The sequence below is a fragment of the Cuculus canorus genome, chromosome 16 (genome assembly GCF_017976375.1).
Source record: "Cuculus canorus isolate bCucCan1 chromosome 16, bCucCan1.pri, whole genome shotgun sequence".
NCBI classification, from domain to species: domain Eukaryota; kingdom Metazoa; phylum Chordata; class Aves; order Cuculiformes; family Cuculidae; genus Cuculus; species Cuculus canorus.
The window spans coordinates 6,875,082-6,902,651 of NC_071416.1; the positions used below are offsets into that span (position 1 = coordinate 6,875,082).

Here is a 27,570-nt window from a genome sequence, read left to right on the forward strand (position 1 = left end):
GCTACTGCTTCCCTGAGAAGCGCTCCTCGTTTTTGGTAGCTGACTGCTGCGTTTCCCCCAGAATTAGCTTTTCTCACCCCATAACATCACTGGGATATGTGTCTGAAATGAGAGATTTGTTAACAAACAAACACCCAAACCGAAATCACCCATGGCTGGCAGCCCGCATTGGGGAAGGAAAAGGGCATCACTTTCCTAATTCTTCCCTCCTCTCGCTTGATTTTTAATTTCCCAAACTACAAGCAGACACCGTGCTGCTTGTCAGGATTTTTTTTCCCTGTGTAAGCAGCGAGGGACCTGGTTAATCATCTATCGCAGATACATGTGCATGAGAAAGAAAAGTGTTGATGTTTGCTTGTTCGGGCTGCTGGGAATGGCCCACGAATTTAGGATTAAATTACTAATGGTAATCATAAGTCTTTGTTTCCTCTCGCTCGCTCTCCCTTTTCTGCGGGGATTGTCAAAGTAAAGCGTGCAACATTCTTTGGACAAAGTCTGCACGGCAGCTTTGCAGTATAAAATAAGCTATTGTATCCTCCTGGGTTAACTGGGATCTCTGCAGATTTTTTAGCCTGAACCAGTTTAAGAGCGGGGCAAATCCCAGTTCTAACTTTAGACACGTTTTCACAGGTGGATCTGTGGCGAGGGAGTGGAGCAACACTTCAGAAGGGTAGGTTTTGTCGGGGTATTTTCCTTCCCCGAGGCTTCGCAGCGTCCAGCGTTAAATCCCTGCTTGAGGAGAGGGATCAGCGGGTGCGGGCGGCGGGTTTGGGGGTTCCCTGGTGGCGGGGGAGGGGGGGGATGCTGCAGAATAAGCGCACTCGGGTGGTTTTTGTTCTACGGGACGGTGTCATTTAGGGGGCTGGTTTGAGCGCACCGCGTTTCATTAAAGCCGTGGCCTCGGCTTTGTCTGTCCTGGGGGGCTGCGAGAGCAGCTGCCCCCCGGCTCAGCGAGGGAGGGGTTCGCTCCTGATCCCCCCGACCCCCCCGCTCCCCCTTCCCATTCACCCAAAGCGGCTTTGGGGGTCTGGTGCGGATGGGAGGGGATGTGGGTGACGGCTCCTGGATGGGGGGATCCCGGCGAGCTGGGAGGATTGATGGTTTTGGGGGCGATGCCCAAGCAAGGGTGGATGCAGGGCTGAAGAGAGGGGATTTCTGTTCTTTTGGAGGGGGCAGTGGTCCCCCCGCTGCTCAGGGTGAGCCGCCGGGTGCGGGGATGCTCGGATGCGTGTTCCCGGGATGGGGGACCCGCGGAGAAGGTTCTCGCCCTGCCTTTCCTTTTGCCTTTTTATGCACTTGCAGAGAAAGGAGTGCAACTCTTCAGTGGCACCCTCTGCAGTTTGATCGGGGTCTGGCTGCACCCTGGGGAGCGGAAAAGGGTGTTTTCCAGTTGAAATGGCAACGTTTCACCCTCTTCTGTAACGTCCCAGGAGGGCGTCTTTGGCAGGGAGGTAAGGAGAGAGCAGAAGCATTCTCCTCCTAGTTACTTCTTTCAGCCTTAGCCGCATCATGCTAGGAATGAGTCGATCCAAACTTGTTTTCAAAGGAATTTGTCTCTCCCTCATCATTCCCAAACTCCACAGTCTCATCACAGCTCCCTCACTAACACATGCTCTTGTTATTATTCCCCTTGCCACCATGGTAAAAATTGTTTCTAGTAGAAACACCTGATCCAGAAGCACAAAATCCCCTGTTTGAGCCTTCTTAGGATCACCTTTCCTCCTGTGCTTGGCTGAATTCAGCTTTTCACTCTAACCCCGGCATGCTGAATTCATTATCTGAGTCCCTTTAGGAGCATTTAGCTAATAACCAGCACCAAAACCTTTCTCAGTGATCAGAAGTTGCCTTTGGGGACTGAATATCCAGCAGAAGCTGAAGAACTGTAATTACTGCAGTTGTATCTTTCAATGGCACTTCACGTCCTTCATAGGTTTTTAAAATACTTAAGAATTTGGAACACATCTTACTAGGAAAAAAATTCTTTCCTGCTTATCTGCTGCTCTTACGAATAGAGAGGTACTGCACAGATGTCTGTGTGGGAAAAGCGATCTTCCTAACCAAGGGGTTTTGATTTCTTTGGAAGGGATATAGAAAAGGGAGATGTCAGGGAGACAGGAGAAGTATCCTGGACCTATGCCCAGTGTCATGAAGTCACAAGCAGCCAGAAGGTCCTCCAGTAAAGGTCATCTCCCCTTCCTGGCCACAGCCTGCTGCCTTTTTTTTTTTTTTCAAGGGGCTCAGCAGGAGACTCTTTGGTGATCAGGCATTTATGTGGTCAAGAAGGAGGGAAGGGAGATCTGGCCCTAGTTTGTGCTTGAGGAAATCAAGGACCATGCAAGCATCTTTTCAGAAAGACCAGCACTGCTGCAGGTTCAGCAGCTGTGGCACCAGAAAAGCTCCTCACAGCAGAGCTAAGTGTGTCCCTTGGCCCTTGGAGAATCAAGGGATTGTCATCACAGCCCAGGAGTCCACAGCCATGCCCTGACACTCGCTGGGACCCATACCCTTTCATCCAGACTGATTTGTAAATCCTTTTCACTGCACAAAGTCCTGGATCAAAAAAACTGCTTATATATAGAAAATTTTTGGAATTCCCTTTCCAGCATTTGCTGCATAAGGATTTAAATATAATCATAAAGCCTATACAGTATATTCTTCTTTTTGCTCTTTGCACCTTTAGTCCCCATTAGGGATTTCGTTTTGTTTCTGTTTTGACAGCCCCTGTATATATGTGTTTGTGGTTGTTCTGTACTGTTTCCTGATTTAATATCAGTGCAGTTACAGGTGCAGGATGCACCGTTAGCATTTTTTGCTCAAAGTATTTTTCAAGCTCCTTTTTGATGTACTGGTCAGGTTTGCTGCTTCTGTGCTCTTCTTGATCAGAAGAGGAAGGATCGGGTTTATTGTGCCCTTTGGGAATGAAGCTCTCTATTCACCCAAGGAAATGCAGCTACCTTCCTCTGCTAGCCCCGCCGCACAGATCCAGGTGCAGAAGAAAAGTGAGGAAGTATTTAGTAGAAAGCTGTTATTCAGAGAAATTAAAGTCCTGTTGTGCATTTCTGAGAGATAAAGATGAGTGGAACTGGAAACACAGCTTCTGCAAGCCTCCACCTTCCTCCCAAAACATTTTTAAGTCCTAAACATGAGAACGGAAAAGAAGAGAGACAAAGAAAGGGAATAATTCTAGCGAAATGCTTTTGTTTGCTCTCCTTGTTAGTCTAAGGAACACTTATTCAGCTGTTACCCAGACAAGGGAAAGAAAAAGACTCTCAATCTTGGTTTCTTTTGCATATAAACTGACCCCAGATGCTTTTAAAACCAGTCTCAGAGTGTAAATTGTAATCTGTTTACCCAAGAAAACATTGGCTCATAGTGTAACTTGCCATTTTCTCTTCTGGAAATATTTGTATCTTAGTAAGTGTATCCGTGTATCGTGTGTTGTGAATACCTCCCAGCTTAAACCTCACTAGACCTGCAGGCCTTAGAAAAGCTGGAGGTGTTTCCCGAAGTTGGCTGCTATGAGGATCCTATGGAAGGTCCAAGGGAAGTGGATCTAACACCAGGACTAGGGAAGGGCTCATGAAGATCATTGCTGTCCCTAGGATAAGCTGCAGTTTCTCTGTAACTATTTCTTTGCTTCCAGAGCTTCTCCGCAGAATGATTAAATTAATTTGTTCAGGAGAGCAGGCAGCAGAGTGTTGCTACAAATTCTCACCCAGTGTTTCCCAAACTAAATGCTTTCCAGCCAAACTGGGCTGTTTCTGTACAGGTCGTTCTGACATCCCATGAATAGTGATCAAATCTCCTTGCTGGAGAGAGGGCTTGAAGAAAAATGCAGCAAGGAGAGGGGCGGCATAAGGTGAGCACAGGCTGCTGTGGGAATGAAAGTCGGTCAGGGAAGGTTGCTTCCTTTCTGTCTGTTTTAATGGCAATCGTATGGGATACAGGGAATTTGCTATACCAAGGTAGTTCATTTCTGCTTCTTTTCCTTTAGTGGGATCAGTTCCTTCTATGTTAGTGGAGACAAAACGCACACCAAAATTTCCAGCTTATGCCCTGTAAGGTAGAACAGAAACAGCTCCTGCAGCGATCCATCCACAGCTGTGCTACATCAGGTTCAGTTATTCCTCTCCTAGCCAGAGTCTTTGGCTAAACAGTAATATAAGTATTAATTAGGTTTTATACATGTATATAGATGTACTTTAATACCCACTGTGGCTGAAAATTTAGGAAAAACATATTTCTTTGAGTGCTGTGAACTAATCTCCATCTACACTTTGTACGTTTTCTGAGCATTGTGAAAAAAACAGATTAGAGTCTCCTGGACAGCCTTCTCTAAGACCCTTCATGCTTTCAGTGTGAGTTCCCTGTTTACTTTCAACCTTAACTCTGTATTTGCAGGTTTTTAATAACTATGTTTTCCATTCTTCAAACATCCAGATACAGAGATTCACCCCTTAAAGCTGTGATGACACCTCAGCAACCTCTCTCTTGGCAAAATATGTGTCGTTTCTGTTTTGTTTGGTTTTTCTGGCTTGAATTAACACGTTTCAAACTTCCAATGTACTTCTTTAATAACTCGTTCATAAAAAAAAAAAGAGATGGTGGAGATTTTCATCCAAGAATTCCCAGCTGGAGACATCTGTTCAGCAGCAAGTCACCTGATGAACAGCTCTAACCAGCCAAGTGTGAGTTATTTTTATTGGTTCAATGTTTTAAAAATAGATCTTTTTTTTTTTCCCTTTTAATTGATACCTTTCTAGACATTTCAGCAGCTTCTACACTGGTCTTCAAGGACTCGGATTTATTTCTCCTGAAGGATTAGTACAGCCCGAACTGAGTGATCTGTCCCGAAAGCTAGCTGGCTGGCTGAAACCAGTAGTAACCAGTTAAATGCTTGAAATGAGGGTTTCCACTAGGGTAATCAAGTTTCCCAAGAGGTGATGGATTTGATGTATAGCCTGTCATGATGAGTTGCAGGCACTCAGCACCTCTGAAAATCAGGCCATAGCAGCTTTCAGCAAATCTAAAGAGACGGGGTGTGCACGCGTGCGAGCCGCAGATAGGACACACGTCTTCATTGATCTCAAAAGGGAGGTTGAACTGTTCTGGTTTGAATCACATGATTTGCCATGTTATTTAGCAGCTGTTAAGTTTAGGCGAGCTTGTAGGACCCTGTCGATGCACATTCAGCCCTAATTCTTTCTCTGCTTATTTGTTCATGACAATACCTGGCTCCTCTGCAAACAGATCGGTCCCACCTTTTGTCTTGCAGTACTCTCTGAAGTACTGAGCAACATTCCTGTCCTCTCCTTCCTGCCACTCAGCATCCTAAAGGCCCTTTCTAGAAGTTATAACTGATACTACATTTATTTTTCCACTTTTCCTCTGTTCTCTGCGTTGTGTCTCGGAGGACTTTTGAGACCCATAGACCTTGCCTTGATTCAAAGCCTTTGCTGGAGCAGGACCCGTTTGACATGGGGAGTGTGACCTGAGAGACGATAGAGGAGGAGGGTTAGAAGGGCTAAAAGGGCCAAAGTGGATGAAGACAGGAATGTGGGACTGCACCGTGTGCAGGATGCTGTAGGCCCTCCTGCTGTCCATCTATGCAGAAAACTCTCAGCCAGTCTGCAAGCAACTTGCCTGACTTCATTTGTTATTCATCATTCTAAACTACTCACCCTTCTTCTACTGGGAAAAAAACGGTGCTTTGAACTCTTCTCCACACCCCAGCACAAGTCAGAGCTCATTAAATGGCTGGAGAGCACCGACACCAACCACTTTCCTGCTCTATCTGGGTATTCAGTGGGTACCCTGAATAAAGCTGCGTGGGAACCCCTCTCCTGTAAACCATTGGAAGGGCTGAAGTCTCCTCAGGGACAATTTAGATAGGGGAGCAGCAGTACATCCCTCCAAACCTTTCTGCATTTCACCCTGCTGAATTATTTGCTGTTGAAGGCAGGAGTGGGATGTCACAGATAGAGAATATACTAAGAGAGTCCCTTTTTTTCCCTTTTGGAATTTTTTATCTTTCTAAAGAAAAAGAGATTTTTCTAACTTGAGAAAACAGAGGAAATGTTTTCCAAAGCTGTATTTTAATTGACCTAGGCTCAGGAGCAGGGGGGCTGAAGGAAGAATTGCTGTCATGGAAATAACTTTATGAAAGAAAAGCAAATCTCCACCCTGTTTAAACGTGGGGAAAACATCATAGAGGCATCCTGCTGCACCAAATGGTAAACATGTCCGTGTATTATATCACTTATGGCTTACTTTAGAGTTTTATGATGCTGTTCTCAATTACTGTGTTTGCATTTGTAATTAGAGTGCAGAACACATTGTGAAGGCAAATTATAGAGCTAACTTGTCCTTTCAAAACAACTCATTTGCTCAGTGTGCTCCCAGAAGCTTCTCTTTATTCCAGGGACTCCAGTGAAGGACTAACCTTCCCTATTGAAAGTGTTGGAATATACATTTGCTAGAGGGAAGGGAGAGGAGAAGAAACACATTTTTATCCCAGGGCTTTGCTGTGCTTAGGCCTAACCTTTAAACCACTGACACTCCTGTTGATTTCTATAAGCACAATCCTCCAGAAGTTTGAGCAACTAATGGAATTGGAGGAGGATAGAAGAAGAATAAGGATTTTTCTGCTTTGCCACTGATTTCCTGTGCGGCTTTGGTCATGTCGCTTGGTCCTTGTATGCCTCCTTGAGCGGCTAAAAATCTCTTGTGGATGCACTGGGGTATGACTGTACAATCACACAGATGCCTAAATGAAGGTGAATATGCAGAGCTGCCACTTGTTCAGGACTTCATTCTTTTGCAAGAAGGCAATTCTGAAAGCAGTTCTTTGGAGCTGATGCTTTTATGTGCCTTCAGTCTTTGTCCCGAACTCCCCTTCCACAGGAGCTCATTCTCTATTTCCACATTACTTTGTGCCATGCTGCCCTAAGCATTCCACCAAGTCTCCATGCAAAGACACCAGAATTCTCTGCTGCTTGGCTTTGCTCAGTGTCTCGCGGTGTTTCACTGAACACTTTCTGACCATCTGCACCACATTTGATGCCCCTTTGTTGTGCTTTCGCTACTGATCGTCATCACTGGAGGCCTGATCTTCCTTTAAGGCAGGTTGATTTTGTGTACAGAAGGCTGGAGCCTAGGCCAGCTGTGCACTTTGCCTTTGAATTCAGTAGAGAAAAGCTGTATCCATGTCTGAACTTGGGCTCAAGAATGCTTTCCTTAGAGCAAAAAGGAAGTAGAATCTCTAGCCGCCACTGTTTTGCCCTGTTTGCAAAAGAACTCTGCATTAAGGGTGTTTTTTTTCTTGGTGAAATCCATACTAAGCAGGAGGATTTGACTTTTAATGGGTTTCCCTGCAAGTTCAAGTAACATTTTCATCTCCTGTATCTTAGTTGGGGGGTACAGGAAAGTGCCCTACCACTTGTAGCTCTGCTATAAGGATATCCTCGCTGTTCCTGGCCATGGAGAGTTGCCTTGGCTTTGCTCTCAGCCAACACTTCAGAAAATTTCAAGCTCAGTCCTCGACCCCTGCCTAGCACACTGCCCACCCGAGTCCTCTGCCTGTGCTTCAACGCTTCAGGAAACCAGGCCAAAATTGAATAAAAGACACCTAAAAGGGCTGTGTTCTCCCAAGGTGGCAGTATTTGGAGGGCAAAAAATCCCAAAGAAACCCCCAAACATGGCATTACGAGATTATGAACAAGAGAGATTACGACAAGCTTTTTTTTTTCTTTCTTTCTCACCACTCTTCCCATTATGAAGTAATTTGTACAACTTTTACTCCTGCCACAGGTAATTCCTCATTTCATTTTCATTACAGCTGCTTTAGGAGTTCACCATAGCACTGGCTCTCCCCTTCACAATGTTCACTTATTAAATGCATTTCTTCGTATCTTTTGCATGGGTCAGGAAAGTTGTTTCCTTGGCCCCAGCCTTCTGTCAGGTGCTTGTTCCTTCTGAGCAAAGGTTAGGTCACTCTCCGATGATTCATTGAAAAAACTGGTTTTATTACTTTCCCTGCGTATGGGAAAGTTTCCTTAAATAAAGAAGCTGCAGCACATGGCATGACCGTCCCAAAAAAGAAGGACCGCCAAGGGGGTTTAGAAGAAGTTATGGGTTAAGTTTAATATCTACTATCAGGTTTTTTTTTCACTTAGTGGCATTAAATCCAAGAAAGTGTCTAAAGAAATGAGTTTGAACTTTATAAATTGCGGGATTATTTATGAAGTGGTTTAGGAAGGACATTTTCTGCTGTTTGTATGAGGGAAGAAGTGAGATTGCAGTGCGGTGTTTTGCAGTGCCAGATGCACCCCGGTTTCTATAGCTGCGTGTTTAAAATACAGTCCAGGTTCACTGAGCAATGTCAAAACACATCTGCAAGGCTGGCCAGGGAATGAAATACAGCTGCAAAACGGGCAAGCTCGATTTTGTTGGGGGAACAAAAGAGAGAAGGGCATTTGTCATGCAGAGGATCAAATTTGAGAAACACCTACTGTTGTTTGGCTAGCTGGGATTTAAAATATATATGTCATCACCCTGCTTTTGTTGCCAACAGCACTGCTTGCTTTGCTCGGCCACCGTGCTGCTCAGGCACCTAAATGAGAAGGGTGGCTTTCCCTTCTGTTTCCTACCAGAGGAGCCCGAGCTCTCGCACCTTGCTCCCAGGGAACCACACAGGCTCCCAGCGTCCAAATACCACCAAAGACCAATCCAGAGACACGGCCCCCAAAGAAGAAGGTGTGAGATGTAATATGATTCTGTTTGCTTTTCTGGAAGGTCAATAGTTTTCCTAAAATTTCAGTTTCCTGTGCTTTTCATTTTTGATGAAAGCCTGTTTCAGCAGCTGAAGTAAGAAAACATCCTGCGTGTAACGTGTCAGAGACTTTTTTGAATAAATGTCCTTCAGAATGAGAGGCCTTTGCCTGTCTTATGAAATTACATTAATATTTCAAGAAATAGCACAGGCGAAAATTCATGTTCATGTTAGATTTCACAATGTGATTTTGCAACCCGTACAGTGGAATACCTGTGTTTTCTGACAGTGCTTAAAACGAGAGCAGAAGGCATCTTTGGAAATAGATGATCTTTAGGGTTCCTTCCAACACAAACTATTTTATAAGTATGTAAAAAAAAAAAATAGAAGCTCTTTACTTAATGGTATCCTGTAGTTTGTGCCGTTTTGAACGTGTCAACTGCTTAAGTAACAGCTTGTCATTGATCCCAGCCTGGCCGAATAAGAGACCTGGTAGTATGGTTGCAAATTGTCAAGAGCTGAGTGATCTCCCGGGTTGTGATTTATGACTCCATGAACAATGACAAACAGGGAAAAAAAGGCCCTGGTAATTTCGGAAGCAGTTGTGGAAACAATTAGATCACTTTTTTATTAGGTCATTTATAGAATCCTTCCCTTTAAAAATTAGATCTGTGATGAGTGCATTTTTTACTCACTTGGATGCTTTGTCCTATTTTTCAGTTGAGGAAAAATCCTGGGCTTTCCTTTCGAAACACTGCTGCGCAATGTCTTGTAACTTCACAGGGACTGAGAAAGCTGCAGGAGTGCACAGGACTTCCCTGAGCTCACCCACAAGCCCCAACCTGTCTGCAGGTGAAGCCCTTTGCAAAGATTAATTCCCAGCAAGTCCTTTGCAAGAATTGTTGTGGTTTCTGTACCATTTTCTCACTGCTGGTTGCTCACATCTTTCTGCTGCCTGACCTTTGTCTGTGACACAGCTGCAGCCTTCTCAGCTGCTGGGACGTTTCTAGCACATCACACTGCTACAGACAAATAATACCAATAATGAAAATGTGGAAAAGAGTTTCAGAAGAGCTGCAGTTTGGGGCTCTTTTATCCTGGTTTCACCCCTTCTTCTTTCTTACTTAGTTGTCATTATCTTTCTACTTCTGATTTCTCTAGCAGCAGCTTGTCCCTTCTTAGCCCAAGGAGCTGAGCGGTACCAGGTCTCTCCTTTTCATAAGGAGCCAGAGGCATTTCTCTGGAAGTGCCCAGTGTCCTTCTGTACCACCTTGGGAACAGATCTCAGATTTTGCTAGCAGGATCTCTGGAAAGACACATTTAACCAAAATCTCTCCCCTCCCTTACTTGCTTTCTTGTCAGTCAGTTGTTTTACCCTAATATTGCTGTCAAAGCATCATCATTTCTGAAATGATTTCTGAATTTCTCTTACAGAGAAATTTCTTTTACATTTCTGAAATCTCTTACAGAGAAACTTGCTCCAAAAGGGACCAAAACTACCTGGCATCCCAGGAGCTTCCCAGAAGGCAAGGGGCTCCAACACATTCAAGCTCCTGAGGTGGGTCTTGAGATATTTCACACCGTGGCGAAGTCCTTTATAATGGGGATTTCTGCTATGAAAAATAATGAGAGATCAACCCGGAAAATGAACTTTTGCTGTAGAGACCCCCATTTCCTTCCTTCCTGTTCCTTTAAAGAGAAGGAAGGAGATCTTTGCATTTCCCCAGCACAGTCTGTTGAGGGATGGGGATAAGAGCTGCGCTTTGCCATATTCGTTAGCCCAATGAGAATGAAACTTACTCACAGCTTTGAGTTTTATTACTCTCTTGCAAAACCCTCTTCTGTTGTGCTATGTACCAGCAAAAATCCTTTTTATCGCCATTAAAAAGGCAGCTGAGGTGCCCATTATTTTTCTTATTATTTGTACAGAACTCAGCACATAAAAACGGGTCCCGGATAAAACGTGTGTCCTTTCTAGTAAAGCACAAAAAAATCTTAATCTTTGGTCCAGAAGCTGTAGATTGCCACAAACAGTCGGCAGCTAAAATCATTAATCTTTGCTGCTTGCCCAACTGGTACTAGTAGTAAAGAAGATAATACACTAGCAGAATCAGTGACCCACTACAAATTGGTCCTGAAAGGTCCACCAGCCTAAATAGACTTTTGCTGATCCAACACTTGTTAGGAATCCCAACAAAGAGACTATTGGCTCATCTGATGAGCCGCTCACTATTGGGCCTTTTGCAATGGCTGGTGATGGATGACCATACCCTCTTTGAGGGGGAAGATGCAGCTCCTGGTATGGGGCCTTTTCTCATCTTAAATTTGTACTCAATAAATCACAGGTGCAGAAGAGACAGCATCAGTTTCATTACACCTACATGCTCCAGTATCAATCATGCCAACACAACGGACTGCGTACAGTTCATTTCGGGAGGCTCTTTCTGTTCCAATACCATTTCCATTCTGTTGTGCTTTAGCATTCCTAAAGTGTTGAGCCTCTGCAGAGAAACACTGGAGGAGAGGGATGGGATGCACTGTAATTGCACTCTTTCAACGGGAGACAGAGCTTAACTCACGCACTTTGGTTTACAATCCCTTGCTGTTGTTAAAGGTAAGGTCTTAAATAGTTCAGTAAACACTATCACTGATTCTACAGTAGTCACACATCACTTTCATTTCTAACGTTGCTTTAGTGTTTGTTCTTTAACACACACTTTTATTCTCGGTTGCAGCAATTGCCCCGGGATGGTCCTCTTTTGCAATTATGATTCTATTTCTCTGTCTGGTTTATGGTATTTGTTTAGACGACGCCACAATCCCATATGTACCTTAACCCAAAAATAACTGTAACAAAGAAACAGTTTCAGGGAGCTTCTTCCATGGTTTCTTATTTAAGAGAGTTTCTACTGCGTCCTCTCTAGCTGGTAAATACCCTGGCACCTTTGAAAGCTATGTCCGTTATGATTCACAACTTATGAATTTATTGCGAAGCTCCTGCATTGTTATGTTAATTCCAACATCAGCAGTTAGAATACACTTAAAATGAAAGAGGCTTTAGAGCTTTCAGGCTTTCTATTTAACATACATAATCAAATATTTTCATGGCATTAAATGCATGTCTAACACTTATCATAAAAACTATGATCTATGTTTCTCAAGTATAATAAAAGGTAATATATTATTATTCCCCATATGTGTCCAAAATCCACTTTGCCATCTTTATACAGGGAGAGTAATTTCTTAGCATCCAATTATGCTCTGATTTGCATAGGAACAACTATGTTTTGTGCAATTAAGTTATCACAAAGTCCTGTCATTCCGTAGCATTCTGTTAATCTTTAACTCAACGAAAAGCCATGTCAGCAGAGCACCAACACAGAAAAGATGGGTGTTCAAAGGAACTGCAATAGGAGCACATTCAGGACTGTCAGACAGAACAAGCTTTTCAAAAGGACACTTCCATTCAGTTTAAATCTACAAGGGTGTTGGGCTGACACCTCCATTTATTTGCTGTAGGGCTATAAGGAGAGAAAGAGAGAGACTTTCAGTCTTATTAAAGCAGTATTTGGAATACAAAAAAGGGATTCTTTCCCTCTGCTCCTTTTACTCTGTCTCAGCAGCAGATCATAAAGCATGGGAAGCATTAATGCAAGACAGAAAGTATTGGTTCTAATATGAAGCTGATAGACTTGATTTTCTGCCAACCAGCCACCAAATCTATTTATTTGTTTGTATTTTACAATCAGCAGGGAAACAATAAGGGAATGGAAGTCCCAGAAAATAACATCTTTCTGCCACTTTGCTTTGTGGATGTCTGGTTCATAATCTAAGGAGAGGTTGCGGCCAACAGCACCAGTATGGTTCAGTGATTATTCCAGTCAGGTAGCAGCAGCAGGTTCAGTTTTACAAGATTAAAATGGTAATTGATCTTTGAGAGAACATTTGAGGACAAAACATGATCATGTTCATAACAGATCCATAGCTGGTATAAATTGGCATAGGGCCATCCTAACCAGCAGAGAGCCCAGCTGCATTTCTATCCTGACCTGCTCTCGAAATACCGGGCACACTGGCATATTTGAAGATGTGAATATTGCAGGTAAAAGTTTGCAGATTGGTTATTTCTGCATGATTTCCAAAGCTTCAAAAAATGCAGCCTATGCAGCTTCATCCTGCTATCATTCCCATTACTTTCATTGAAAGCTGGCACCTATCTTTTACTTTTTGTCTTCTGGATCTTTACTTCTGTGAATACATATTGTCTAATATTCACTTCACTGGGTCAATTTGCAGAAAATGTTTCTTTTTCAAGGGTGCTTCTAAATTTTTATATTTTTCATTTTTCATCTCAATTAAAAATAAACCATGCTGTGAGTCCTCTTTGTAGTTCTTTTATCATGCTACTAACTCTATGCATTTTTTTCACCTATATACTAATACAAAGGTCTTTTTAATATTTATAAATATATATATATCTATACCTCAGTTACTGGTTTTTAGGGCTATTGTCCAAAGAAACTTTTCTTGCCTTTAATTTGCACCGCGCTGCAAAAGCCAGTTTTAACTCAAAAGAAACTGTAAAGAACTCTTTGTTATTTTCATTTTGGCCTTAATCTATAATGAATATTAATAGCACTTGTAAGGTGAGGTACAGATTAAAAGCATTAAAACATAGCTTGGATGTTTTCAAAGGTTGCGTGCTGGATAACATTTCTGGAAGTGCCAAAGGGCCAGCTTTGTTAGTGCAATTTTAGAAGAGATTTTGACTCCTCTTTTTCAGGGTGTCTAAAGCAATGCGAAAGTACAAATAGGTATTTTATGTGCGGTTCAAAAGCACCTTCATCATCACCAATGTAAAATAAAATTGAGACGCTTTTGCAAATCCATTTAGACACTTGTTTGCATCATCACCACCTCTATCTAAATAACTTCCAAAAATGAGACCTGGTCATTTAGAGGTCTTTGGAAAACGTGCCCGATGTGCCCACTAGGATAGCCCAGGGCTTTCACCAGAGGTGAAGTCGAGGTGACAGATTTTGTGCAGAAAACCAAAAAGGCCATTTAAATAGTGTTGAACTCTGTTTCTGCCACAGATGATCAGTGATGTTGGTCCAAATCTACTGGAACTCATAGAAAATGGCAAAACACTGCTCTTGCCCTTTTAGCATTACATTTGCCGCTGAACACTAATAATCACTTCAATAGCAGGAAGTTTTCTCCCAGGGACATCGGTGAGCACACAAGTCTGGCAAGATGTCAACTGATTTGGCGGATGAGGGCTTTAATGTGGTCCATATTGCCTCTGGTGGAAAGTTCAGGGTCTGGTGGGACTTTGTGCATAGCAGCCGGCAGCACCCCAGACTTTCTGTCCGGGACTTTTTGTCTTGCACAGGCTGCTGGGCCCAAACGTACCATTGCACACGTGTATGTGCATGTGTGTGGACACATGGACCTTGGATGGTTCCTACCACGTGCTTATGTTCACATCTGCCACCCTGAAACAGCCCCCAGAAGACTCTTTAACCCACAAAATGGATGATGCAATGCATGGCCTCTTACTTCAGTCTGAAACCAAACTTGCTCAGCGAACTTTCGTGCTTTGGGACCAATGAGCAAAGGGGATGAGAAGGAAACAAGTTTAATTTTGGCAGCGTGTGTCATGAATTAAGCGGGGACTGTACCTCCCAGTGGATATCAGAGGTATGACTGAATACCGTGTTAAAGAACACGTACAAGAAAGTGACGGGTTCGGCAGGCCAGTTTAAAGCATCTGAGGATAACCTTGCAAAATCCTGTTCTTGAGTGGTTATTAACGTTTGTCTTGACTGGAAGGTTTTATGTGAAATACTTTGGTTGTGTTTGTCAGGAGGCAAAGAGCTGGATTAAAGGGCTGACCACTGAAGTAAAATCTTAATTCATCCCTCGGAGAAAACGATGGGGCCCAGATTGCTCTTGGGCAGTCAGGAGCCATGAAAATAATTCTGGAAAATGTTCTCATAACCTGATAAAAGAGCTGATTTAAAAAAAATTATTGCATTGTCAGTTTATGGTTTTACTTGGAAATCTTTTGGCCTAGTTCAGGTTAAAAAAAAAAGTCACCAGCTTTAGTTCTTCTGCAGAAAAAAGACTCCATCATTTATTAGATGAATGAAGATATCAATTTCTGTTTAAACATTAACAGGGTGATGCCAAATATTAGTCAGTCCCTAATAATTTTGAGGGATTAAAAAGATAATAAAAGTAATAGTCCATTACATTACCTACTTCAGCAAGATTGTAATGAATGTAATAAATTCCAGATCAGGGTTATAACAACTTCCATCTATTTAAAATGAATTTGTAGGGTTACTTTCATTAACTATGTATATGGAGAAAATGATCTGACATATTACTTTAAAAGAGCTGTAAAACCGATTAGAAGGAAATATGCTTCCCAGACAGCGATCTAGGCCGCTGGGGAAATTTTATCCCTGGGAAGAAGGGGGGAAAAAGGAAGGGAAGAGGAAGGCATCTTAGAGGATGTTATTGCATCACGTCTTTAACATGCCCCAAAAGCCACTTCACTCCTCAAGAGAGATTTGTGCAGTAACAGCGGTCAGAGACCAGGAAAGGGATGAAAGCCTCTTTCTCTCCTGGCTTTTCTATTCCCTCCACTTCCTTCCTTGGGAAAGGATGGATCTGTTAATGAATAAAGGTTCCTGCACTGGGAATTTGTGCATGGAAATGAAACTGTGCCTGGTTCTGGTACGGCCTTTTTGGCAGCCCAAGGGAAGGTTGAGGCATTAAAGGGGACGGTGGCCTCATTGCTCGGAGGAGACAAGGGACCTAGCACTTGACTGCACTACAGAAATTACTGCTGCACCTAGAATGCAGCCTTCATTTATCAATTTCATAGCGAGGGGGAAAGGGAAAGGGAGGGGGGAAACCCAACATCTGACTGCCTTTTTCAGCTTACACAACATCCAGCCACCGAGAGCCCTCCAAATCCAGTCATGTGTGTCACAAAGAGGCTTGGATAAAGTAACTTAATACTAATGATTTATACTTAATTGGACCTCTAAGTGATTAAAGTGGCAGTAATGAATGAGTTACATCCTTCTAATTCCCTTTTTCCATTTGGCTTGGGCTGAAGGCCCTTTCTTTGTGCAGGATTTGATTTGAGGGGGTAAGCAATACCGGTGTTTTTTAAGCTTTTAGTAGCATATCTGGAACGAGCCAATTGGATCATATTTAAAATAAATGATGCTACAAGCATGCTACCAAGACAACATTTCTTTCTTTCCTTCTTTCTTTCTTTCTTTCTTGCTTGCTTGCTTGCTGTCCACTTTCCTTCCCACCTTGCTTTCCTCCTTCCTTCCTTGCTTTCTTGCTTCCTCTTTTTTCTTGCTTTTACTGGATTAGCTAATTGCAAGGGTAATGAATATGCATTTGGCAATCCATGTTTGTGAGGCCAAGTCCCACGTGGGCATCAAAGGGTTTGAAACATGCAAGAGTAAATATCAGCTTTGTCAAAATATTGATTCACTTTAAGAGTAACACAGCACCCTCCCTCTTGCGTTAATATACCTAAGGATAAACCTGCTTTACGTATTATTCTACTTATTTTATAGGACTTAATACTGCCAATTAATTGACTGAACCAGCTGAGATTTTCTAACTCTATACTTCAGTGTTCTTTCCTTGCTTTTTCTTAAAAAAAAAGCCAACGAAGGCAACATGTAGATCTCAACATTTGCAATGTGTAACTTTTTAAAACGAAGAGATCCAGAACTTCAGGTGTTTCACTTTGTCTTGGTAAAGGGACAGTTACATGGCATAAAGGGGGCTTGAAGTCAGGAGTCATGCAGAGCCCTCATCATGCACTGGGGCAGCTCCAGCTCATCCCTTGCAGCTGAGGCAGCCCGGAGATGAGTTAAGAGGAGTGGAATGATTAAGTGCTTATAGGACACTGCTAAACTGTCATATATTTAAAATTTGTTTGGGTATCCTTGCCCACATGGCCCAATTATACCTCTCACTGGAATGTAGATAGAAATGGACTACATTTACCCTATGGTAGTTGGCATGATTATACTACAATTGGGTTGTGGTTGCAAAACTGCCCTTATGTGAATAAAAAAACTAATAACAATGCTTACGTTTCTTTTATGCGTTCACAAAAAAAAGATTAATTTAGGTAAACCTCAGCATTCTGTCACTGTATGCTTTCTTCTGTGGCTGGAGTAGATTTTGAACCACCTGACTTCAATGCATCGAGTGATGATGTACTGAACAAAATCAGGAATAAGATAGAAAAAAAATGCATTGTTTTGTATTTTTCTCCCCACCACCTCTAATTTGGGAATATTTGGTGGCAAGAAAGCTTTATGAAATACCTTTGATTTCATCAGATATTGTCGAAGATGAGGACTATTCAGCTAGCATGAAAACTCCTCCACCTGATTCTGAGGGCAGATTGCTATCAGAGGTTGGTTGCCGTCATGGGTAATAAAACTGCACTGCGCATGTTGATAGAAGCTGGCTAATTAATAGACCATTACTGTGCTACCATGGACTAACATTAGAACCCTTTGAGACTAGTTACGCTGGCAAAAATCTAGAGGAACTCTTGGAGTCTGGTGAAACTTGGATTTAATGGTAGGTTTGATGTGAATTTGCAGAGTATATAATTTTTTCAGGTGTTAACACTCATGTCTGAATTGTGTGGGTGCTCTCTCTGAGACAAACACACAGGATTATATGGCTCAGATAAAGGGACAAATGGAGGGAATTTCAGCGAATGATCTATGATGCCCTCATAACCCTGCAAGTACTTGAGGAAATTTACTCTGTTGACCACAGCTTTCTGCAAGGTTTGTCTGCACCACCAGAGAACGGGCTATGCATCCAGACACCAAGCATCCCTCCTCTCCTCTCCTCTCCTCTCCTCTCCTCTCCTCTCCTCTCCTCTCCTCTCCTCTCCTCTCCTCTCCTCTCCTCTCCTCTCCTCTCCTCTCCTCTCCTCTCCTCTCCTCTCCTCTCCTCTCCTCTCCTCTCCTCAGGATTTTGGGGTCACCTTTACAAACTGGAATGTGTTGGGGGAGGAATGGTTTGACACCTGGGTTTTCTCAGTCTCACAGTTCCAGTAAGGGGTAATCTCAGTTAAACATCTTTTGGGATGGTGCAGCAATGATTCAGAAGAGCGCTGACAAGGACATTAGTGGGGTGTAGAAGGGAAAGGAGAGGTATTATCCAGGCCAACAGAAAATGCCTGGTCAGGAATACAAGAAATGAGAAAAAGTGAAGAGTGGAAGAAATAAACAAAGAAAGAGAAGTAGTAACAGCATTTAACCCACGGAGAAAGAGTCAAAGTGATTTCTGCAGCAGTGAGAAGGAGAAAGTATGAGGAAAAGTAAGATTTATGGAGGAGCAGCTAAAATGAGATTGGATCCTGACAAAGATTGAAGGAAACAAAAAAAAAAAAAATAAAGGAATAAAAAAAGAAGGGAACAATTTTGCATTCTTATTGCTAATAGTTAATCAGCCTTTGTACCCTTGAGGCTGGTCATCTCTGCCCAGTGCCTTGAGGAGCCACCTCAAAGACTGCGTCTAGCTGCAGGAGGGAGAGCAGATGTGCAGTGCTTGGTTTCCAGCACCAAATTTTTGGCTGCTGTGGGCACCGCCAGGCAGTTCATGCAAAATGTTTGCATCGGCAGTGGAGAGACGTGGCAGGGCAGCACGCACCCTGGCAGACAGACTTCCCCGTCTCTTTCCCGCAAAGCTATTTCTGCTCAGACCCTTTCCAAAAAGCAACTCAATCTTCAGAAGAAGAGCTGTGAACATGTCAGTTGTCGGGGCCTGGGAGGTGCTTCTCCTCAAGATCCCCCGGAACAAAGTGCATCAAACCATCTTAAAATGGAAGAAACACTAAACACACAACTCTCTTCCCTGATAATCCTTCCAAATTCTTCTGAAGAGCCTCATTCATGGTACAAAGAGTTCCCACGAGGACTCACTTTCTTCAAGGACTAGTTAGCTATACAAACATACCACTTGCTTTTGCATCTCTTTGAACTATCCTCAAAACACTGGTGTAATAATTAGATACCCTTACCTCTGCTGGCCTGTGCAGCATGGGTCATATATGTAAACATCAAATTCAAATAACAACCCCCAAATTTAATTTATTTCTACCTAAACAAGTTCTTTTATCATAAAGCAATAAATTTGTCTTGGTGCTAGCAATTTGTTGCGGGTGACATAACACTGCAAATTGATTAATCGCTACTGTACACGACAAAATGAGAAAAGCAAGGAATTATTATGAATAGCGTCCATCTGATACAGTAGGGATTCATTATTCAAAAGTGTTAGCTAGTGGTTAGCTATCCCCTTGTTGCAGATTACATTCATTTGCAGAATCCTACATCATGCTTACACAAATCAACAAACATGCATTTATTAAGACATGGAATGAAAGCTATTAAAATGTGAAAAATTGCTTTTTTCTTTAAAAAAAATGAGTCAAATTTGGTGGTAGCTTTTCTTTGGTGGGGGATGTTTGTATGTGGCTGAAGCAAAGAAGGTTATTACATTATTTCTGTGTTTGCCTCCAGAATCAGTCACATTAAGCTAAGTACATTGTGTTGGTTGTTAGCGTCTTACAGCGAGCTCTCGTATTGCAAGTTGGAAAATTTGGTGTACCAGAAGTGCTGGGCTGAAATTATAAGTGTAGTGAAATAGCCTTTCATTGCCCTTTCAAACATATTTTAATCTTTAACATTGTATTTATACCAACAGATTGCAATCATGTCTGAGAAATTTGTTCTGCTTGAGGTGAAGTACCAAAGGGTGAACAAAAGAAGAGCGCTTCTCTATGAGAAAATACAAAATAGTATCTAGGACCAAAATGTCCTGTGTTTCCCAGGTTGAGCAGTAGACCTCACGTGAAGTATGAAATTACTCTGAAAAAAATAAATTTAAGTTGCAATCTACCAAAAAAACCCCAAACCCCATGATATAGACCCCTTCTTTGCATAGCTGTCTTGGTGTTTGAGGATCATCAATCTCTTCTGAGACTGGGAGCAGAGTTTTGTGTGTCCATCTTGACTGCACATGAGTGATGTATCTAAGCTTGTCATCACTGTCAGGCAATTTGTGTTCTTCATGTAGAAGGTCTCGGCACAATAACACAGAAAAAAAGATTGGTTTAACTTTTGAGGAAGAGCATGAAGAAAATAGAGTCTTTCCTTCTGTTCCTGTTTCGGGAGCTCTTGCACTCCCACTTTGTGATGCTTCTACAGATAATAGGATTAAGGGCATCAAACAGCGAACTTTCCCTGCTTCGTCCCCTCCCTCTGCACCTCCTGTCAGTGCAAAGTGCTTTTCCTTCTCTTTGGAAAATTGCTTCTACCATGCACTTCTTGCAGAAAGAAACGCACTGATTGTGGGAGTAGCAGTTCAGCAACAGCTCAGTCTTTGAACTCCGGTTTCTCGTCTTTTAGCTCTGCTCTGAAATGCCACATGTTAAATTGTTTTAATGGCTACTTGCAGTGAATCATCACTAAAATACCACCAAAAGAAGATTTTTTAAATGTTGCTAGAATTTTAAAGTGAGGTTAGTCATTGCACTTGAGTGTTTCGTATAAGAAAAAAAATGGTAGTGAAAAATGAAAACAAGCATGTAAAACGGGGCTGTTTGGTCCAAGGTACATAATATTAGCACATTTTGGTATTGATTTTGGTTACTCTTTTAGATCTAGTTTCATTAACATGCTGTGATTAGATTAGTGGAGATTTACATGAAGTAGAACCATGTATAAACTTCTCTAAGCCTGTTACTCGGCTCCTTTGAACAATGTGGGCCCAGAGACAGCAGAATAGCTTTGCACCGTGTATTGTTTCTCCTTGTCCTGTCCACCAAGGCCATGTAGATATCAGTAAGCAATCCTTTGCACATCAGAATGACTAAATCACTTCTCAGCCAGAGCTGGAGCCAGCACTGGCTCTCCTGGTTTTGATGCTGCTGCAAACCTGGCTTTTGCGTCTAAAAAGGATCCAGCTGGTTTCTCCTAGAACACTCTCAACAATCAGCCATGCCAACCTGTCCTTTGTAGAGTGTTTTAGGTGGTTTCATTTCATGGGTGCTGGCTGACTCGTTCCAAACAAGAAGGCAACGTGCTGCCCAGTGTAACGAGCCCTGCCTAGTGAGCGGTGAAGGTAACTGAACCATCTTCCTTCCCCTGTGCCCACTGCTGCTAAAACACAGAAAGAAAAAACACGTTGTTCAGTGAGGTTTTACGCTCTGCTCAGGGGTGATGGCCTGTTAGAAAAAACATGGGAACCTCTTCACACCAGCCCTACCTGAGCCACCCCACGGAACACAGACAGTGGAGAACAGCAAGGATGCTGTAGGACAGGTCCACATCAAGACCGGGAGGCCCAGCTCTCTTCCAGGTGACACTGGGATGGACACCAATCCCTGCAGTGGACCTGCAGCTGATAAACTTGTTTCCTAAGGGCAACAGTGGCAAACCTGGTTACAGCTGAAATCCAGGTCCCAGGGGAAATCCTGAGCTCCCTGGGTTAAATGGGATTGCGAGGTTCAGATTGGCTCTGAAAAGGATTTACAGGGGAAAGGGACGGGATATTTTTATTTTCCCTTCAGGGGCAGATAGAGTACAAAATAATTGACATTAAATTCCAGATCAGCTATGTTTTTAATCTAATTTGGGACTCGGATTTGATTCAGCAAAGTGTTTTAAGCACTTTTAAGGTGCTGTCAAATCACTGTTCTATCTAGAACTGCAACAGAGTCAATTCCTGTGGCAAATTAGCTCTTGGCCATTCATCTCTGAGCTAGGTAAGCCATTTCCATCAGCCACCTACAGTTTTAATGAGAACAGCGAGGGGAAGAAAGAGAAAGAGTTCTGTCTGAGCAGTCCTTCTTTGCTCTGGGAATATTTCTGTGCTGCTGTGCAATGAAAGTTAATATTTCTTGACGGGTGATGCATGTGGATGGTACTTCATGCATTCGATACTGAATGCCTGATATAGCTCAGTGATCCCATATAAACACTGCAGAAGCAGAGGGGACCCTGAGCAAGGAAAAGATCTGTCTTAAATCCCTCTGTCTGTCACATCACAACATCCTTCCGTAATGACATGCAGACTTCAGAGAGGCTGCAACATCTCTGTCTTGTCTGGGAGACACTTGGCTGTTAATGACTAACTTCCCAGTGACAGCGTTTCTTTTTGTAGTTTGCTTCCCTTTGGATTTTTGCAAAAACGTCCACAAAATAAATAGACAAATAAAATCAATCCATCAAGGGCAGGCGACTTGTGTAGGTGGACAGCAGGAATCTGCACCCCAGTCAATTGGACCAGTTTGGGATTATTCTTTTTTTTTTTCCCCCTCAAGTGGCAGCATCTTCCTTCCTTCCTTCCTTCCTTCCTTCCTTCCTTCCTTCCTTCCTTCCTTCCTTCCTTCCTTCCTTCCTTCCTTCCTTCCTTCCTTCCTTCCTTCCTTCCTTCCTTCCTTCCTTCCTTCCTTCCTTCCCTCCCTCTTGATCCCCTCAACATGGAGCAAAAATGGAGCTTTGCAGAGGCGACTTACAGCTGAAAAGATAGAAAAGTCACTTCATACAGGATAAAAATCGTTTGAAATTCAGTCACAAGACAGTTATAAACCAGTGTTTTGGTGGTTGCTTAGAGCATTTCAATACCCAAGAGCTAAGAGGCTGCTGAGGGAGCACTGCTAACACCTTGTCTTGTGCTGGTCCATAGTTTTGCTGAAGTCGGGGCAGCAAATCACCCCAGCTGGGGAGTGGGCCAGTGGGCTATAAATAACAGATAAATGTTTATGGAAGGAGAAAGTTTTTCTCTGGATAGCACCTTTACAGGAAAAAAAAAAAGCTTGCACAAACCTCTTTATCTCTCTGTTTACCTGTTGTCATTAACAGGTCTTTAATTGTTGTTTTGGGACTAACTTCTGAAATACATTCAGGACATAATCCTGTGAAACAGCTGTTAACAGCTCCTGCATTAGAGATAAGTGAAGGCTCCCTTACAAAGATCCTGGGTGCAGTCACATAGACCTCTAATTCTCCCTGGTTCCCTAATTAAACAGCAGCATAACTTTAATCTTCCCTAGAAAACCTTTGTCAGTAGGCAGCCCTGGTCTGCCAGAAGAGTTAAGTACATCAGAGATTTAATCTCTTTACAAATGCTGAACTGCAGCAAGGCATCATAAGTTAAAAACTGGTAAAAACTGCCAAAACTTGGCAAAAAAAACCCAAAACATTTTACATGTAGCCTGTCCCTGTCAGCTGAGGAGTTCAGCAGGATGGATGTAAGGTATTCATGCTACTTATGGCCATCTCTTGGGCCTCCCCCAAATCTACTCTGAAAGTATTTGGTTAAAAGTCTGCAGGGTTTTACTGCTACCGTCTACAAATATCACCATGCAGCTTTGCTTCTGTCCTCACGATGTTTTTACAATTGCAGAAATTCACCCTGTAACTTATCAGTTATACAATGGAGGGAACGGGAAGAGAAACAGGGCATGCCGATATTTATATGGGTATAGGAATAGGAGTAGGAGTTTGTATAAGAGTAGGAATAGGAATGGTTATATGTTTGTTCCAAGGTCATCTGAAGGGCAGCAGCAAGCCTGGGAAAAGCCAGTGTTTTATTCATTATGTGCCTTTCTAAAACACTCGTGACTTTAATGTAAATGGCATATGGTCCGCTTGCCACTTCTCATGGCGTGCTCCGCTCTGCCATTTAACCGCACACCTCTCGACAGGTCGTGTCCTCAGCAGAGGTAATTGAATGGGGGCATCCTCATGTTTCAATGGAAATGAGTAACAGGAGGGATGAATGGGGGTGAATATGCATCGTGCCCTTTGTCAATACATCATTTTATTCTTAGTAGAAGAAAAGAGACCTGGGCTTTTATTTACCTACTGGCTGAGCAAAGGCCAACAATCCTCACTCTGTCAAATTACTGAAGTCTAGCAAATGTTGCAAGACCTGAACCAAAAAGGATTTTAAAGCTGGTGAAAGATTGTCATGGGGTGGACTATGCAGCTTTTATAAAACAATTGCATCAAGCTTGGGAAGGGAAAGAATCTAAGGCCATTAACACAGCAAGAGACGAAGCTGTCAGTGGAGCCAGAGAGCATTAAATGTCCATTTGCAACATATTTTCAGTGGGAATCAGTCACCAGACTTCTTCATAAACGTTTGAAAACCTCAGCCTAACATGGATGATATGGGCACTGTTTCGTTCTTACTACATTTGACCTGGATGGGTGGCAAAAAAAAAAAGGAGGGACGTTTCCTGGCAGGGACAGCAGAGAGAACGGCTGTGGATGAGCTGGGGGTTCCTCTTGGCTGGCACTGAGCTGCTAGTTTCATGTCTCTTTGCTGCAGAAGAACTGTTTCCCTATTGCCCAGCCCTGCTGTGTGAGCTGACAGCAAAATTCTTCAAAGCCAGGAAGTTAAATTTTCCGTTCACAGGAGTAAGTGGCTACCAAGGTTGGGATGGTTCCCTTAGGACATAAAGGTCCTAGGCTATAAAAGAGTGCATTTCTGGTCCTTCTCAGGTGCTGAAATGTTGTTCATGAAGACGCTGGAAATACTGGAAGAAAATCCATCATAGAAATGCAAAGTGCATTTGTTTATTTTGGAACAAAGATCTCTCCTATTTAAAAAAAAAATAAAGTGTGCAGGAAATCAGTGAGAGGAGGGAAAATCAGAGATGATCACAATAGAAATGGCTTTTGAAAAGCTTTTTTTTTTTCCTTACCTAAACCAGGCAGGAAGGAAAGAGAGAGGAAGCAACTTGGATTGGCTTCAAAACCCTCTTACCTCACACATTTGTACACATTACTCCAGGTCATCTCTAATTTGCCTTTTGATAGTTGTAGGCTGATACAAAATGCTCCTGAAAGGTGACACTTGGCAAATAGCACATTCACTCGCGTCACAAGCATACGACATGAGAGAAGGATTTGAGGCCATCGGAGCTACGAAAGCTATTGCTGATGTGCTCTTAGGACATTTTGACATGACTTGATTTTGCTATTCCTGTGCATCCCCTACGAGTAAGCGTGACAGAGGGACATCTATTTTAAAAACCACCAAAAGCAAAGTGTGAATGATGTCTGCTGGACATCTCATATCACAAACATCTCCCTCCACCTTCCCTTCCTTTTTGGCAAAACCTCAACGACCGAGCTGCTTTCCGTGCCCGTACATTCATCCATCCAGGCAGCTGATTTATCCATCACCCTCCTCGTCCCAGAAAGTTTCTCCACAGTCTCCTCTTTGTCACTGACACCCTCAGAGGCCCTGACCTTTGCAGTAGATAGTGAACCTCCAAACAGACATACTTCGGGGTGCAGAAATGCTGTATTGCTGCTGCCTGAGCTGTCAAGTGGACAAACAGCAACAAGATAGTTGCACAGCATTAAATAACTGGGGACTAAGTGGATTACTTCCCAGTACTGAAAAAAAACCTTGTTGTTGATAGACATCAACAGAGCAGGAAACAGGATCACTTTGTGCATGAATAACCAGCAAAGATTTGAACCCAACTGCACTGTACAAAGCACTCAGCTTTTCCTCTTAGTGTTTCACTTAAATCTTGCTTGCTGCATTTTAAAGCTTGTGCTACCAACCACCAGCCCAGACATAATTTTCATCCTCCTTTAAAGAGAAGACCATTGTCTTCAACCTTGGTCAGTTTATGACATGAAAATAGCTGTTGAAATGGACATTCTCATGATGCCCAACCTTGTTTATAGGCAGGAATTTTGGCAAAAATACATGTTTAGAAGAATTTTGTAACCAAAACAAATTCTTTGCCTCTTTGGCTAAGCAAGTGGCCCAGCAGGTCACCTGGCTGCTCCCTCTCAAAATGGATAAGGGCTGAGCTGTAATCACCTTCCTTTCAGCGAGAGCACTGTGTTTGGTACTCGTCTTCAGCTGATTTGAAAAAAAAAACAAAACAAAAATAGATATTGTGTGTCAGACAGAAAATACAAACCCCATTTCCTTCGAAAAATATGATAGAAGTTAGTTAGAAAAAAGCTGTTTTCTCCTAGGCTATATTGCTTTTCTACCATGTTCCTCTTGCTCCAGCCCCTGGATAAGAGAGTTTTCAGTTTGATATTCTAATCCTAGAACATGAGACATGAACCTGTGCTGCTGATAAGAACTGCAAAGATTCCTTTTTACATTCTTCTTTCAGTTGCATCTCTTGTTTTTCTATACTATTTAATGATAAAATAATGATAAATAAGAAACAAAACAAAATCAGTTGTTAGGACACACTCGCAACCCATGGACTCAATGCTTTTTTAGCAGAAAAAAGATGGTTTGTTCCTTTATGAGATAGATATTATGGTTCTCCTAGAACTCAGCCTTCATCTATGACAACATCACCCTCTCCATGCCTTTTCCCATACATCCTTTTTATGCATGGTAAACCCAGCCAGGCAGGGTTTTGCTTACTCCTCTCAAGAAGGATCTTTTGCCTCCCTTGAGGTCACTCAGAATATTCACCCTGATTTCTTCTTGCTCATCTGACTGGGGCTGCTCCCGTTCCCTGCCGCTCGTGCTCCCCTCTCCCACTCATATTGCCATACACCACATCAAATAATGGTTGTCATAACTCTCCTCCCTCCCCAACTAAAATACGCTTGATTGGAAGGGAGAGGGGGAACAGGGAAATAGCTGGGTTTATTTTAATAGTTTCCACTCTCAGTTCAGTTTTATAGTACAGTATATTTAACTTTAACGTATGGACAGCTGGATGCATTTAACAGCACAATGGAAAGAATTTAGCAAGTATACATTACAGACCATGTATTTGGAGCTGATCACCACATATTTCTTCATAATATTTAGATGCGCCTGTTACAGATTGTGTGGAGCTGATCAAAATATGTTTGTGTCAGGTAGGATTTGTCATAGATGAGCCTCTTTATTTCTTTATTTACTAAAACTCTTCCTACAAGAAGCTCGCTTTAGCTGATATCAGCAAGTCTAGCCCGATGCTTATGTGATAGGGTTACTCTCCTTCTCTGCCAAAGGCGAAAAAAAGCATAAATACACAGAAGCACAATGACATATTCTGAACACAGACTGTGGGCACATTAATCCACTTGTGGTGTCCCTTTCACCAGCAAACCAGGTGGAGAGGGAAGGATTGCCAGAGGGTCAGATTCTGTCCTGTATCCACACACACCCCATAACAATGGAAAACAGCTACCACCATGAGACAGAGCTACAAGGCCTTCACATCTTTCCATTGGACCTGTATCCTGCTCTGAGCCAGTTGGTTACCCTATTGCAACCTTTCCAAAGTCCTCTGGGCTTTTTTTCAGTGAAACTAGGCAGAAGTCTTAGGCTAGACATAAGGAAGAATTTAGGCTAGACATAAGGAAGAATTTGGACTAGACATAAGGAGGAAATCCTTCCCCCTGAGAGTGGTGAGACACTGGCCCAGTTGCCCAGGGAAGCTGTGGCTGCCCCATCCCTGGAGGTGTTCCAGGCCAGGTTGGATGGGCCTTGGGCAGCCTGAGCCAGTGGGATGTCCCTGCCCATGGCAGGGGGGGTTGGAACAGGATGATCTTTAACGTCCCTTCCAACCCAAACTATTCTATGATTCTACAATTCTATGATTCTAAGTCTTCTACATTTCTCTCAGAAATACAATTAAAGGGAATTTTCAGCAATACTTTCAAATTCATTTGTCTTTTAGTAGAAGTAAAAGACAACACATTGTTCATTATTATAAGCAACATAAT

The 27,570-nt window shown here is 42.7% G+C and overlaps 1 long non-coding RNA gene across 1 annotated transcript in view; it reads left to right on the forward strand.

Annotated features, from left to right (window-relative positions):
* Positions 1–343: 343 nt before the first annotated feature.
* LOC128853821 (uncharacterized) overlaps positions 344–27,570 on the forward strand; it is a 76,855-nt gene continuing 49,628 nt past the window's right edge. The window contains exons 1-2 of the long non-coding RNA XR_008452599.1: positions 344–406; positions 631–670. This is a non-coding gene — a long non-coding RNA (uncharacterized LOC128853821). The remainder of the gene's footprint in view (positions 407–630; positions 671–27,570) is intronic.